Consider the following 14923-nt stretch of genomic DNA (forward strand, 5'->3'; position numbering starts at 1 on the left):
AGCTGGATCAGAGCACCCCAAATGTGCCCACCCACTCACACCACTGACCAGTGTGCAGCAGGAGCAAGAAAAAGTAAAACACTGTACTTTGGAGTCAGAAAGAGAAGCCATCTTTCTCTTGCAGTGTCACTTCAGCACCCCCTTTTGGCAAAGTTCCACATACTTGGTATGAAGGAATAGTGAGTGCTTCAAGAATCCCGTCCATCATAGAGCAGGTACTGAAGAGTGAATTTGGAGCTGAAAGGCAATAAATCAATAACTGGCACAATACGCTTGATCAGATTAAGGAAATTCTCTTCTATTTCTAGGTTGCTAAAAGTATTTTTTGTGAATGGGTTTTGAATTTTATCAAAGGATTTTCCTATTGAAACAATCATAAGGTTTTTCTTTACTATGAATGTAGTCAAGGACACTAATCAATTGTTTATTGAATAAAATAAGTAACTTAAAATTTACCATGTTTGTGTACATTTTTGTAATTTTTAAGTGTACCAATTCAGTATCATTAATTATATATACACCATTACCACTGTTCCAATTTTTTTCATCAGCCCAAAGAAAAATTCTGTGCCCCTTAAGTAATAACTCCCCATTCCACCTCTGCCCAGCACTGACAACTTCTAATCTATTTTCTCTGAATTTTCCTATTCTAGGTATTTCACATAAGTAGAATTACATATTTGTCCTTTTGTGTCTGGACCACTACACCTAGCTTAATATTTTCAAGTTTCACTATGTTATAGAACTCCATTTTTGTTGTTGTTGTTGTTGTTGTTGTTTTTTGGTTTTTGGTTTTTTTGAGGAACAAGGACCACATTTTTTACTTGTTTATTTCTTGTATTGGAAGTATTCCTTGATGACATTCTTGGCCTGAGACTCTTTGCCGTAGACTTTAATCACCACACAATAGCAACCGATCACTTTGCAGGGTTTACTCTCTGTGTCAGTTTTATAGAGGCCTGTGCATTTTATAGAGGCCTATGCATTACCCTAGTTTCTTGTTCTCATCAACCTTAATTAGGTTGATTTGGTGTTCAGCACAAAGGGCCTCACCAACCTGACATACATAGGCTCATCACACATGAATGCAACACACAAGGATGGATTTGGTGCTTGTTTAAGGCTTTGGCAGCTTCACAAATTCCATGTGGTAGGCCATCATGGATGAAGGCAGTCTTCAGCACCTCTTGTAAAAAAGTATTAACATCCATTACACTTCCAGCAGTAATGCTTTCCTCAACCATGGTCATGGGTTACGGGTGGAGCCGAATCTTGGTGCACCTGGGCCTCCACCTCCAGGTATGACTCCATGGTGGCAGGGAAAGAACAGAACTTCATTTTTTTTTTAATGACTGAATAACATCCATCGCATGTATATGTCATATTTTGTAATGGTTAGTTATATATGTCAATTTGACTGTGCCATGGATGCCCAGATAGCTGATGGTGTCTGGGTGTGTCTGTGAGGGTGTTTCTTGAGGAGATTAGCATTTGAATTGATGGACTGAGTAAAGCAGATGGCACTCCCCAGTGTAAGTGGGCATCATCAAGTCTGTTGAAAGCCAAACTAGAACAAAAGGCCAGTGGAAGGCTGAATTTGCTCTCTGCTTGACTGATTAAGCTGGCTGGGATATTGGTCTCTTTCCTTTAGCACTCCTGGTTCTCAGGCCTTCAGACTTGAACTAGAATCTATACCATTGGCTCTCCAGCTCTCAGATCTTTGAACTACACCACCAGCTTCCTTGGGTCTTTAGCTTTGCATATAGTAGATTATGGGACTTCTCAGCCTCCGTAATCATGTGAGCCAATACCTTATAATAAATCTCTTTATATTTGTGTATCTCTGTATCCATCTATCTGTTATCTACCTATCATCTCCCATTATTTCTTTAGAAAAATCTAAATATAAAACATTCGTTCACTTGTTGAAGGACACTTGGATTATTTCCACTTTTTGGCTAATATAAACAGTGCTGCTATGAACATTAATGAACAAGTACCTGAGTCACTGTTTTCAATTCTTTGGGGTATATATAGGAGTGGAATTACATGGTAGATCACATGGTAATTCTGTGTTTAACTTTTTGAGGAACCACCAAGCTGTTTTCCAGAGCTGCTGTACCATTTTACATTCCCACCAATAATGTACAAGTGTTCCAATTCTTCCACATCTTTGCCAACACTTTTTATTTTCTTGTTTTGTTTTTTTATCATGGCCATTATGGTAGGTGTGAAGTGGTACCTCATTATGGTTTTGATTTGCATTTCCCTAATGACTAATGATGTTGAGCATCTTTTCATGCATTTATTGGCCATTTGTATATCTTTTTGGCCCATTTTAAAATTGGGTTGATTATTTTTTTGTTTTTGAGTTGTAGGAGTTATTTATTATCTTCTGGATATTAAGTCCTTATCACATATATGCTTTGCAAATATTTACTACCATTCTGTTTCTTGTCTTTCATTATTAATAGTGTTATTTGACAAATTTTTTAATTTTTACGATGTCCAGTTTCTCTATTTTCTCTTTTGTTGCCTGTGCTTTTGTTTTTTTGTTTTTATTTTAAGTAGGCTCCATGCCCAATGTGAGGCTTGAGCTCATGACGCCAAGATCAAGAGTCACATTGGGGCACCCGGCTGGCTCAGTTGGTTGAGCCTCCAACTCTTGGTTTTGGCTTAGGTCATGATCTCACAGTTTGTGGGTTCAGGCCCCACGTTGGGCTCTGTGCTGACAGCGCAAAGCCTGCTTGGGATTCTCTCTCTCCTGCCTCTCTCTAATGCTCTCTCTCAAAAAAAAAAAAAAAAAAAAAAAGAATAAAATTTACCAAAAAAAAAAAAAAAAAAAGAGAGAGAGAGAGTCACATGCTCTACTGATGGAGCCAGCCAGGCACCCCTACCTGTGCTTTTGGTTTCATACTTAAGAAAGCATTGTCAAATCCAAGGAACATTTATTCTTATGTTTACTTTTAAGAGTTTTAGCTCTTAAATTTAGGTCTGTGATCCATTTTGAATTAATTTTTGTATATAGTCTAAAGGAAGGTTCCAACTGATTCTTCTGAATGTGGATATCCAGTCTTCCTGGAACCATTTGTTGAAAAAACTACCTTTTCCCTCCATTGAATAAAAGATTTTATTTCTATATTCTTCAATTCTATTCTATTTGTCTATATCTGTCCTTATGCCAGTACCAACCATACTGTTTTGATTACCATAGCTTTGTAGTGCATTTTGACATTAGAAAGTGAGTCTTCCAACTTTGTTCTCTTTCAAGCTTGTTTTGGCTACTCAGAGCTCTTGAAATTCCATATGAATTTTAGAATCTACTTTTATTTTTACAAAAAATATCATTGGGGTTATGATAGAGATTGCATTGAGTTTGTATATCACTATGGGTATTGTCATCCTCACAGTATTAAGTCTTCTAATTCATGGACAAGAAATGTCTTTTCCTTTTATTTACATCTCTTTTAATTTCTTTCAGCTTTGTTTCATAGTTTTCAATGTACAAGTCTTTCATCTCCTTGGTTAAGCTAATTTGTAAGTGTCTTATTCTCTTTAGGTCTTTGTAAGTAGAATTGTTTTTAAAATTTCTGTTATATTTATTACCAGAATAAGGAAATAAAACTGATTTTTGAGTGTTGATGGTGCAGTCTGCAATTTTGCTGAATTTGTTTGTTAGCTCTAAAAAGTTTTTTGAATCTTTAGAGTTTTCTACATATAATATCACATCATCTTAGAAGAAAGATAATTTTACTTCTTTTCTAATTTGCATATCTTTTATTTTCTTGTCTTGCCTAATTATTCTGGCTAAGACTTGCAGAGTGATACTGAATAATAGTGATGAAAGTGAGCATCCTTATCTTGTTCCTGATCTTAGGGGGAATACTTTCACTCTTTCACTATTGGGTATGATGGGTTGTGGGTTTTTCCTACATGGTCTTTATCATATTAAGGAGGTTGCTTTCTATTAGTGTACTGTGTGTTTTTATCATGAAGGTGTATTGAATTTTTCCAAATGCCTTTTCTACACTGAGATAATCTTGTAGTTTCTTCTCCTTCATTCTATTAATATAGTGTTACATTGATTGGTTTTCATATATTGAATCATCCTTGCATTCTGGGACAACTCCTATTTGTTCACAGTGTAAAATCCTTTCACTATAATGCCAAATTCACTTGGCTAATATTTCATTGAATATTTTGTTGAATATAGATTTCCTATATTCATTAGGAATATTAATCTATGATTTTCTTTTTTTGTAGTATCTTTGTCATGCTTTGGTTACACTGATCTCATAGAATGAATTAGTAAAGTGTTCCCTCCTCTTTAATTTTCTGGGAGAGTTTAAGAAGGATCTATGCTAATTCTCCTTTAAATGTTTGGTGCTGGACTTTTCTTTGTTGGAAGGTTTTTGGTTTCTGATTCAATCTTTGTATTTGTTATAGGCCTATTAAGATTTCTGTTTCTTCTTGAGTCAGTTTTGGTAGTTGTGTTGTTTCTAAGACTTTGCCCTTTTCATCTAGGTTACCCAATTTGTTTGCATACAGTTGTTCATAGTATTTTCTTATAATCCTTTTTATTTATGTAGTGTTTGTTGTCCTGTCCACTATTTCATTTGTAATTTTACTTGAGCTTGGTCTTTTTTTCTTAGTCAATTTAACTAAAGTTTGTCAATTTTGTTGATATTTTTAAAGAACCAACTTTTGGTTTCCTTGATTCTTCTGCTTTTTAGTTCTGCATTTTGTGTATCTCTGCTCTAATCCTTATTATTTCCTCCTTTCTATTAGCTTGGGTTTATTTTTCTTTTCTTTTTTTAGTTCCTTATGGTGCAGAGTTAAGCCATTGATTTGAGATCTTTCTCTCTCTCTCTTTTTAAAATGTAGGCATTTACTGCTATAAATTTCCTTCTGAGTACTCTTTTTGCTGCATCCCATAAGTTTTGGTATGTTTTATTTTCATCCTCATTTGTCTCTAAATATTTTCTAATTTCCCTTGTGATTTCTTCTTTGACCCACTGGTTGTTTAAGAATGTTGTTTAGCTTCCACATGCTTGTGAATTTTCCAATATTATTTCTGTTACTGATTTCTATCTTCATCCCATTGTGGCTGAAGAAGATACTGTGTATAATATCTATCTTTTTTTTTAATGTTAATTTATTTTTGAGAGAGAGAGAGTGAGCGAGCAGGGGAGGGGCAGAGAGAGAGGGGGGCAGAAGATCTGAGTCAGGCTCTGTGCTGACAGCAGACAGCTCAATGCAGGGCTCAAACTCACAAACTGGGAGATCATGACCTGAGCCAAAGTCAGAGGCTTAACCGACTGAACCACCAAGGCACCCCTATGATATGTACCTTTTTAAACCTACTGAGAATTGTTTTGTAGCCTAACATATGGTCTGTCCTAGAGAATGTCTCATGTTCTTGGAAGGAATGTGTATTCTGCTGTTGTTGCAGGGAATATTCTGTATGTCTGTTAGGTCTAGATGGTTTATGTGTTGTCCAAGTCCTCTATATCCTCACTTATTTTCTGTCTGGTTGTTCAGTCCATTATTTAAAGTAGGGCATTCATGTCTCCAACTATTATTGTAAAACTATTTCTTCCTTAAATTGTCAGTTTTTCCTTCATAAATTTTGAAAGTCTCTTGGGTGTGTAGATGTTTTAATTGTTATATTATCTTGCTGTATTAAAAATGTTATTTATATATTGTCTGTCTTTTTCTCTTTTAATCTTTTGGAATTAAAGTTAATTTTGTCTGTTATTAGTATAGCTACCGCAATTCTCTTTTGGTTAATCTTTGTATGAAATACCTTTTTCAATCCCTTCACTTTCAATATATTTATGTCTTTGTTTTTGTTTTAAAATTTTTTAATGTTTATTTATTTATTTTGCGAGGAAAAGAAAGGGAGAGAATCCCAAGCAGGCTCCATGCTGTCATCAGCACAGACCCCGGCATGTGGCTCGATCCAGGAACCATGAGATCATGACTTGAGCCAAGATTAAGAGTCAGACACTTAACTGACTGAGCCACCCAGGTATCCCAATCTATTTGTGTCTTTGGATCTAAAGTGAGTCTCTTATAGATGTATATAGTTGAATCCATTTTTAGAAACCTTTTCTGCCAGTTTTTATCTTTTGATTGGAGAGCTTACTCAATTTATATTTAAAGTAATTACTGATAAGGAGGGTCTTACTTAGTTTTGGCATTTTGCTATTTGTTTTCTAGGTATTATAGCTTTTTTTGTCCCTCACTTCCATTATCACTGCCTTCTTTTGTGTTTAGTTGATTTTTGTTGTGCGTTTGAGTCCCTTCTCATTTCCTTATGTGTATATTCTATACCTATTTTCTTTTTGGTTACTATAGGGATTTAATTTAACATCCTAAGGTTATAGCACCCTAATTTGAGTTTATAACAATTATCTTCAGTAGCACACAACACTTGTATGTAGCTCCCTTCTCCCTTTCTATTATTAGAAGCCACAGATTACATCTTTACATGGTACATGACCAGTAGTATGTTTTTTATGCATTTGTCCTTTAAACCATGTTTTTTTAATTTATTTTTTATTTTTTTATTATTTAAAAATGTTTTAATGTTTATTTATTTTTGAGGCGGTGGGGGGAGAGGCAGAGAGAGGGAGACACAGACTCTAAAGCAGGCTCCAGGCTCTGAGCTGTCAGCACAGAGCTTAATGCTGGGCTCGAACCCCAGAACTGCAAGATCATGACCTGAGCCAAGTTGGACACTTAACTGACTGAGCCACCTAGGTGCCCCTAAACCATGTTTTTAAAAAGTGGAGTTGATACCAAAATTACAATAATACTAGATTTTATAATTATCTATGTATTTACCTTCACCAGAGATCTTTTTTTTTAAGGTTATTTGTTTATTTTGAGAGAGAGAGAGAGCATGTGTGTACAAATGGAGGAGAGGCAGAGAGAGAGAGGGAGAGAGAAAATCCCAAGTAGGCTCTGTGCTGACAGTGAGGAGCCCCATGCAGGGCTCATGAACCATGATATTATGACCTGAGCCAAAACTAAGAGTCTGACAGTTAACTGATTGAGCCACCCAAGTGCCTCTTCACCAGAGATCTTTATTTCTTTTTACAGCATCAAGTAACTGTCTAGTTTCTTTTCAGCTCAACCAGGAGGACACCCTTTAGCATTTCTTTTATTATTATTATTAACAGAAACGTTTGTTTATTTATTTTGAGAGACAGAGAGTGTGAGCAGGGGAGGGACAGAGAGAGAGGGAGAGAGAGAGAGTCCCAAGCAGACTCCACGCTGTCAGTACTCAGCCCAAAGCAGGGCTGAAACATATGAACAATGAGATCATGACCTAAGCTGAAATCAAGAGTTGGATGCTTAACCAACCGAGCTACCCAGGCGCCCTGCATCCTTTAGCATTTCTTGTAGGACAGGTCTAGTGGCAACAAACTCTCTTATCTTTTGATTATCTGAGAATGTCTTCATTTCTCTCTCATTGTTTTGATTTAGAAATTTCTTCACTTCTCTAAATTTTTTATTTTATTAAAACACACTAACAAAAAATTGACTGTCTTAACCATTTTTAAGCATACAGTCAGCAGTTTTAAGTACATTCATATTGTTGTGCAAACATCAACACCATCCATCTCCAGAACCTTTCCATCTTGCAGAAATGCGACTCTGTACCCATTAAGCAATGATTCTTTATTTCCCCTCTCCTGTCAGCCCCTGGAAACCACCATTCTACTTTCTGTGTCTATGAATTTGACTACTCCAGGTACCTTATACAAGTAGAATTATATAGCATTTGTCTTTTTGTGATCGGCTTATTTCACTTACTATAATGTTCTCAAGTTTCATCCATGTTATAGCATGTGTTAGAATTTCCTTCCTTTTTAAGGCTAGATAATATTCCATAATAGTAAACATTTTGTTTAACCATTAATTCATCCATGGATACTTGGTATGTCTGGTTATTCTCATTGTGTGCTAGAAGCAATATTTGAATACTTGTTTGTAGAAAACATTTGAGGCCTAGAATAACATTATTTTTTTCCCATAGAAGATCTATACTTGCAGGGCACCTGGGTGACTGAATGGGTTAAGTGTCTGACTTCACTCAAGTCATGATCTCACAATTCGTGAGTTTGAACCCTGTGTTGGGCTCTGTACTGACAGCTCAGAGCCTGGAGCCTGCTTCGGATTCTGTGTCTCCCTCTCTCTTTGCCACTCACCTGCTCCCGCTCTGTCTCTCTCTCTCTCAAAAATAAATAAACATTAAAAAATTTAAAAAAGAAAAAAGAAGATCTGTACTTGCTTCCAGCAGGTTCCTAGAAAAATGTAGCAATCCAGGATCACATTATGCACTTTCAGGAATTGAGAAGATTTGAAGCTGGGCTGCAATTTTTGGTGGTCTTAGTTTGCTTCTAGTTTTCCTATGGTCCTGTGGAGACTCAACTGACAACACAGGAAATTCATTAGGGATCCTTCTCCTTCCTAATCTTCAGGGTCTCTATGATCCTACTTTTATACTTCTCACTCCATAAGGTTGGCAAAAGCACTGCTCAGATGTCTCTGTGGGAAGTAGCAAACACGCCCAAGGGGAAAGGAATTCTAATATCAAGCGTACCTCTCTGGATTATCTCCTGAATCTAGTAGGGTAATTCTTAGTGCCTTTATCACCATCAAGTAGTTGATTTTTATATTTTGTTAGCTTTTCTAATTGTACTCATTGCAAAGTTTGGTTTAAATTATCTGTAAAGGAAGTCTGGTGGTTTTTTATTCTACTCTTTTTGTTGCTTCCTCTCAAATTCCATGTAGGAGCCATTGAGTTCTCTGCCACAACCTTCAGACTTCCAAACCAACTTCACTTCTTCAGTCCCAACAGATGGTTTGGCTTTTTGTTCATTTGAGGAAACATATCTTTCTCAATGCCCTCCTCTCTCAGTATTGTTTTAAATTATTTGATTGTTTATTTGTTTTTGTATCTTTCTATATTTTTGTCTACTTCCTTGACTGAAAATAAAATCAGTCAAATCTTGTTAACATAGCTTCAGCTTTCTACCTCCTATCTCCTCTAATTTCCATCTCACCATGCTTCATCAACTAGAGACAAGCCTGTCTTAAATCTTTCCTGTTTATAACATTTTCCAGGGATTTCTCACCTAAATAAAACCTTACCCCCAATCTCCTACTGTCTTAAGCTGTCATGTCCTTTTCCCCCTTCTTTACATGGGTATTCTTTCCTGAAGAGAAAACTTCTATGGTTTCTCCTCCACCCCCACCCATTCTCTTGAAACTCTTTTGTAGATGGTCACCAATGACATCTAGGTTGGCAATGACTTTTGTCATTATCTTCTATGCTAATTTCTTTGGAGCACATGAAACTATGATCTACTTCTCCCTAAATCTCTTTTTCTCTTGGCCTAAATTGTACTGCTATTTTCCTTATTCTTTTACATTTCTGACTATTATGCCTCTGCCACTGTAGCTGGCTACTTCTCTCAAATTCCTTATAAGACAACTATAATTTCAGAGTTTCTGCAAGGTCTTTGGGGGAAGATAAATGGTTCTATTGTTAGAAAGCCAAGAGTTTCAGAGGTGGGCCATAGGCACATCCTAGAATAGGGGAGTAAAAATGGGAAAAATTATTCTGCTTAGCAATCTAAAAAGCTATTTCAAATAAACTGGGGAAATTTTTATAGGTTATATTGCCTTTAGGAAAATGTTTCTCTTCCTTAATGTGTATTTAGACTACATTGTCTCTGAGAAAAATTGTTTGTCCATGAAAAGGGCATGTGAGATTGTGCTTTCATGTTATCTGTAGGACAATTTAGAGGGCTATCCCCACCTCCCACCATGAAGATACTTGAACAGGGACTGAACTTGTAGTAGGAAAGCCCTCTGTGGACTGTTATCCTGAAGCCACCTGCATTGTTATCCTAAACTGACTAGCTCACATTCTGGGAAATGTCCTAGTAGTTTCCTGTGCTCCCTGAGTTCCATGTGTTCCATTATGATCCAGTGTTAGAGAATCCACTGGGTCCAGAATAGAGGTGTGAAATTTGCACAGAAAAAGCAAAAGGTAAATGTGCTTTTGTTTAATGAGAGAAATAGAAGGATAGGTTTCAAGTCATGAAAACAAGACTAAGAAGTCAAATGTACACTGTGAAAGGAGTAATGCTTTTTCTTTTCTCTAGGATTCTGGGATATGACAATCTATTTAGCATGGAGACTTAAGTTTTCTTCTCTCCCTCATATCATTTCCTGTAGTTATTCCCAAAATTCTAATAAAGTTTTCAGTATGCCCCAGAGCCTTGTTTGAGTGGTTTTATGGATAAATAAAGGATACCCCAGAAAGGAGACATGCTGACATCTCTGCACCATCACCACCATATCCAGGTGTAATTATTGAAGAAGAACAGGAGACACAGAGGTCCAAGTGATGAAGAACAGTGTAAGCAACCCAAGGTAGTTCTGAGAGCAGCTGAGGGGAGAATATGATAATGGAGAGCCAATCACACTTCAGGGACTGCCTTCCCCAAACATATTAAAGGAAAATATATCTGCAAGGGGAGACACTTCCCAAAGTTCTATCTTGAACTCTCTTTTCTGTTCTTGTCTTGCTCCCCTCTCTTGACATATTGTCTATTTCCATGGCCTTCTGTGAGCCTGTGGAATCATCTTCCCCCTCACTCCTAAGTTACAATCACAAGCCCATAACCTGTGTCCTGAACTCTAGTGCCATATTCCCTACCAAGTGACTACAGGCATACTATTCACACCACAAACTCCATATGATTAAGGTTAAACTTAGTGTTTTTACTTTCCATCTACATTCCTTCTATCCACACTAGCATTTCTGTCTTCACTATTTTTATTTTTGTTGGTTGCATAGTCAAGTTCCATTGCCCAGGCTTACACAGGGGTCATCTTCAAGTTCATCTCTCTTGCCATTGTCATCCATTTGCTTGAGCACATCCTGTCAATTCTTCTTTAGTAGCTATTCCTTTAGACCCCACTTTTCCATTCTTACTGCTATGATCCTAACTTGGCCCCCTTGCTTCATGCTCTGATTCTCGTGATACCCTCCTGGCTTCTAGTTTCTGTTTTTGCTTCTTCTAGGAATCTGCACATCCCTACCAGATTAACAGCTTCCTAAAATTTTTTTTACATCACTTCTCTGTTAGAACTTTTAGTGATTCCTTTTTGCCTTCCCAGCTGGTATTTAGTGACTTCTCTGGCTGGTATTAAAAATTCTCCAGTCTGGCCCCTTCTACCTTTCCAGTTTTATATCTCTCTACTCCCCTAAATGGGCCTTGCTTTCAACAAAACTGGTCATGCTGTTCCTTTTTTTTCCCTCTCTGTCTCATTGTTTTCTCATTTTCTGGCACATACTTTGTCTGCTTTCATCTCAGACACATCTTTCACAAGCTCTACCTTAAATGCCACCCAAGAATTGGGGCCAAAATTTCTGTCTTAGCCTTAAACCTCCATTTCACTGATTGTATATCATTATGTGTTGTAGGGATGTATGTATATGTCTTATTTCTCCAACTAAACTGAACATCTTGTGAGAGTAAAGATGTGTTTCCCATATTTTATTTCCTCCACAGACCCTATCAGAATGATAGACATATTATAATCAGCAAATGTGGAACAAATAGCTGAATGAAAGAATATTCAAGAAGAAAATGCTAAAGAAGAGGAATTATACAATTGGGAGGAGGTTTTTCCCTGTTCTCATTGAGAATTCTGAACAAAAGGTAATTTTTAGAGCTGATATAAGCTATATGTATAAATTTACCTTTGGCTTCTTGTAGTCATTGGAGTTGGACCAAATTAGACTTGAGCATGCAGATCTAAGGAAAATAGCCAAATGGCTTTTTCTTGAACAAAATTTATTTTTCTTGCCATAGCTATGTAGGAAGATAAGATATGAACATAAAATGGGTCTAGTTTTCCAGTCAAAGATAGGCCTTTTGCACATATTATTAAACCTGTTATTTCTAAGCCATTTGCAAGTCTGGCTTAACCTACTAGAAACTACTAGAAAACATCATTTAAATATATTTAGATTCCTTCTTCCAGATTAATGTATATAGAGTTTTCTAAAAATAAGAGTAGAAGAAAATGACATCATGAAAGCAGGGGTAAGTTCTTAGCCCTTTAATTCTACAGAAATTATACTGTTATTCTGGTCTGCTCAAATGGTTCTGTTGTGTTTACCCAACACACTGAGAGAAGAACAAAATGTCGAGTTTTAATAAGTTTTGTTTGCTTTAGTTGATAGCAAGTAATTTTTAGTCTCAGAAAGCAATGTTTTGTTTTGTTTTGTTTTTTACTTAGTGCTAATCTTGATGGTGTTTTGATGTCAGTGAGTATTTGGCTAGTTGTATTGCAATTTTGCCAAATTGCTTAGAGTCTGGATGAAAAAAATCCATGAAATAGATTTTATATTAGTGACTTGATATTAAGTGAATTTGGCTGCATTATCTCTGTTTTTTTCACTTTAATCAAAACAGGGTAAGTACTGAAATACTCACATTGAAAGCTTAGCTAGAGCAAATTCTTAATAGGCCATTGTCTGTCTTTCTCTGTCACACATATATCTACTTCTGTTGCGCCCTTATATTTCTCAGAGAACAAATCTTGGTGATACCATGGAAATGCTCATTCGTCAGATGATCTGAACTTTCTGAGGTTGTAAAAAGCGTGGCTCCTGGAAGCTTCCTAATGGACTTCTTAATGGGGATTTTCAGACTGTAAAATTGAATGGCTAGGGTTGCTGACCTCTTGAGATCTATAACCTCTTCTGTCATGGTGAGAATGGACATTGTAAGAAAAGAAGAGGGATGTGGCTCTTTCAGGTAAAATCATCAATTCAATGAAGCAAAAATATGAGTATCTGTGGTGGTCATGCATTGCAGATTGCCAACGACGGGGGGTGTAATTGATCAGGGACCCCAGCTGCTCCACTCTGAAATTCATCGTCATTTTGCACCAAGATCATGCCTCCCATGGACTGCTCTCAGTCAGTGACTGAGCTGGGCACAATATCAAGGCAGGTCTGTTCCTGGGAGCCATGGGACTCCTATGGCTTTTTTCAACCTTCCTCAGACTGCATAGCAGTCCAGGAGACTTTCATCCAGCCTTTCTCCCTGCTCTCCATCACTCAGAGTCAGACTGGCATCATGGTCTAGTGGCTTTCCTAGCCCTTTTCAGCTTCTTTCCTATTTTCCCTCACAAGGTGTTTCCCCTTATGTATCCTTGTACATATAATCCCATCTGTTTCTTCAGTGATCTGGATTAACACGGCATTTACTGGGTATAAAGTATTCTTCTGGGATGCATAGATAAACCTCTGTCAGAAATAGCTCACCTCCATTTCCTTGTTCATTGCTCTTGCAGAAAAGAGCTCTGGGCACCTGGGGGTGGGGTGAGTGAGTATACTTTTTCTGATACTTAGCATGAGCTCAATGAATATTTGTTGGCATCATTCATTTATTTAATCAATTGTCCCTTTAGCCAGGAAATATATACACTTAGGCATACACTTATCCTAAGAATTTCAGTGAGGTAAGAGCATCTTTAAACCTTGGTTTATTTGGGTGGTGAATGCAACTTAACTGCATGTTTTTCAAGAGTAACTACCACATAACAAAAATGGGGCTGGGCACAATAGGGATTCACAGCATGAAGTACACATTTTGACCTCTACTCTGGAAGAATATTTAATTGAATTAGGAACACAAGGTTTATAGTAACAAAATCATACTTAACAATATAAGTATGTAATTCATTATATAATATATAATTTATAGGACTTTATAATTTAGAGTATATAAAGGATATAGAGGGGTACCTAGGTGGCTCAGTCAGTTGAGTGTCTGACTGATTTTGGCTCAGGTCATGATCTTACAGTTTGTGGGTTTGAGCATCAAACGTGACAGCATGTTCGAGCTCCATGAGAGCATGGAGCCTGTTTGGGATTCTCTCCCTCTCTCTCTGCCTCTCCCCCACTCATGCTCTCTCTTACATGCTCTCTTTCTCTCTCTCTGCCTCTCTCAAAATAAATAAATAAACTAAAAAAATAAAAGATATAGAGACAGGAAAGTTTTTATGTTTATGGGGTCATACCCCAAATTCTCATCTGAAAAAACATATTCTATCCGGATTCTGTTTGCAAAGATTCCTTTCCACTCAGACATTTTTATTTCCATTAGTGAGTATAGACTTTATCTGATATATATAAAGATGAACTCTGTCTAGCTGGCATGCTCTGGAGGAAGTGAGCTTTTACCTTTGTATAACTTCTGGAGAAGCAACTTACACAGTAAAATATTGCAATGTCTTTTCCCACCTCTCTCCGAAACGTAAGCAAAACCCTAGCATCATGTTGGAGTCAGGCTCCAGGAAGGTACCATTAATGTAAATTAGAACTAGGAAGGTGTCTGATCAAACTTCCTTGTTTTTTAAGTGAAGAAATAGAAACATAATGAAGATAAGTGGCTTATAAGGAAGTTTTGGTTAGAAGCAGCAACCAATCTCAGTTACTTCAAACAAACAGACACATAAATAGAATTTATTATAAGGATTCAGGGGTATTCCATGGAATCCAAAGGGACAGATAAAGCTTGGCTAGAAACAAGGCTGTAGAAAGCCCTGGAGAACTCAGGAATTCTCTTTTTGCCACACTTCTTAGGTCTGCTTGGTGTTCTTGGCCCTGGCTCTCAGAGAGCGCTCACATTCACACTGCAGTTCCAGACATATAGATTGGCTGGCTCTCTTCAATCCCTAATCCAGGTTTCTGGAGGAAAGAATCTGATTGGTCCACTGTGGGTCAGTTGTCCAATTTAGCAGAATTAGCTGTTGTGTCGGCAGGGGCCTCTCATAATAGAAACTTGGCTGCATGTAAGGATGGGAGATGGGAGCAAAT

At 37.1% G+C, this 14923-nt stretch overlaps 1 protein-coding gene and 1 pseudogene across 1 annotated transcript in view; one reads left to right on the top strand and one right to left on the bottom strand.

The window, feature by feature from the left end:
• Positions 1-828: 828 nt before the first annotated feature.
• On the bottom strand, positions 829-1244 carry LOC115510469 (annotated as a pseudogene).
• A 10444-nt stretch (positions 1245-11688) lies between these two features.
• RFX8 (regulatory factor X8) overlaps positions 11689-14923 on the top strand; it is a 167709-nt gene continuing 164474 nt past the window's right edge. Inside the window, exon 1 of the mRNA XM_030310375.1 lies at positions 11689-11750. The gene's annotated coding sequence lies outside the window, so the exon portion shown is untranslated. The remainder of the gene's footprint in view (positions 11751-14923) is intronic.

Source organism: Lynx canadensis, chromosome A3, assembly GCF_007474595.2.
Source record: "Lynx canadensis isolate LIC74 chromosome A3, mLynCan4.pri.v2, whole genome shotgun sequence".
Lineage (NCBI taxonomy): Eukaryota > Metazoa > Chordata > Mammalia > Carnivora > Felidae > Lynx > Lynx canadensis.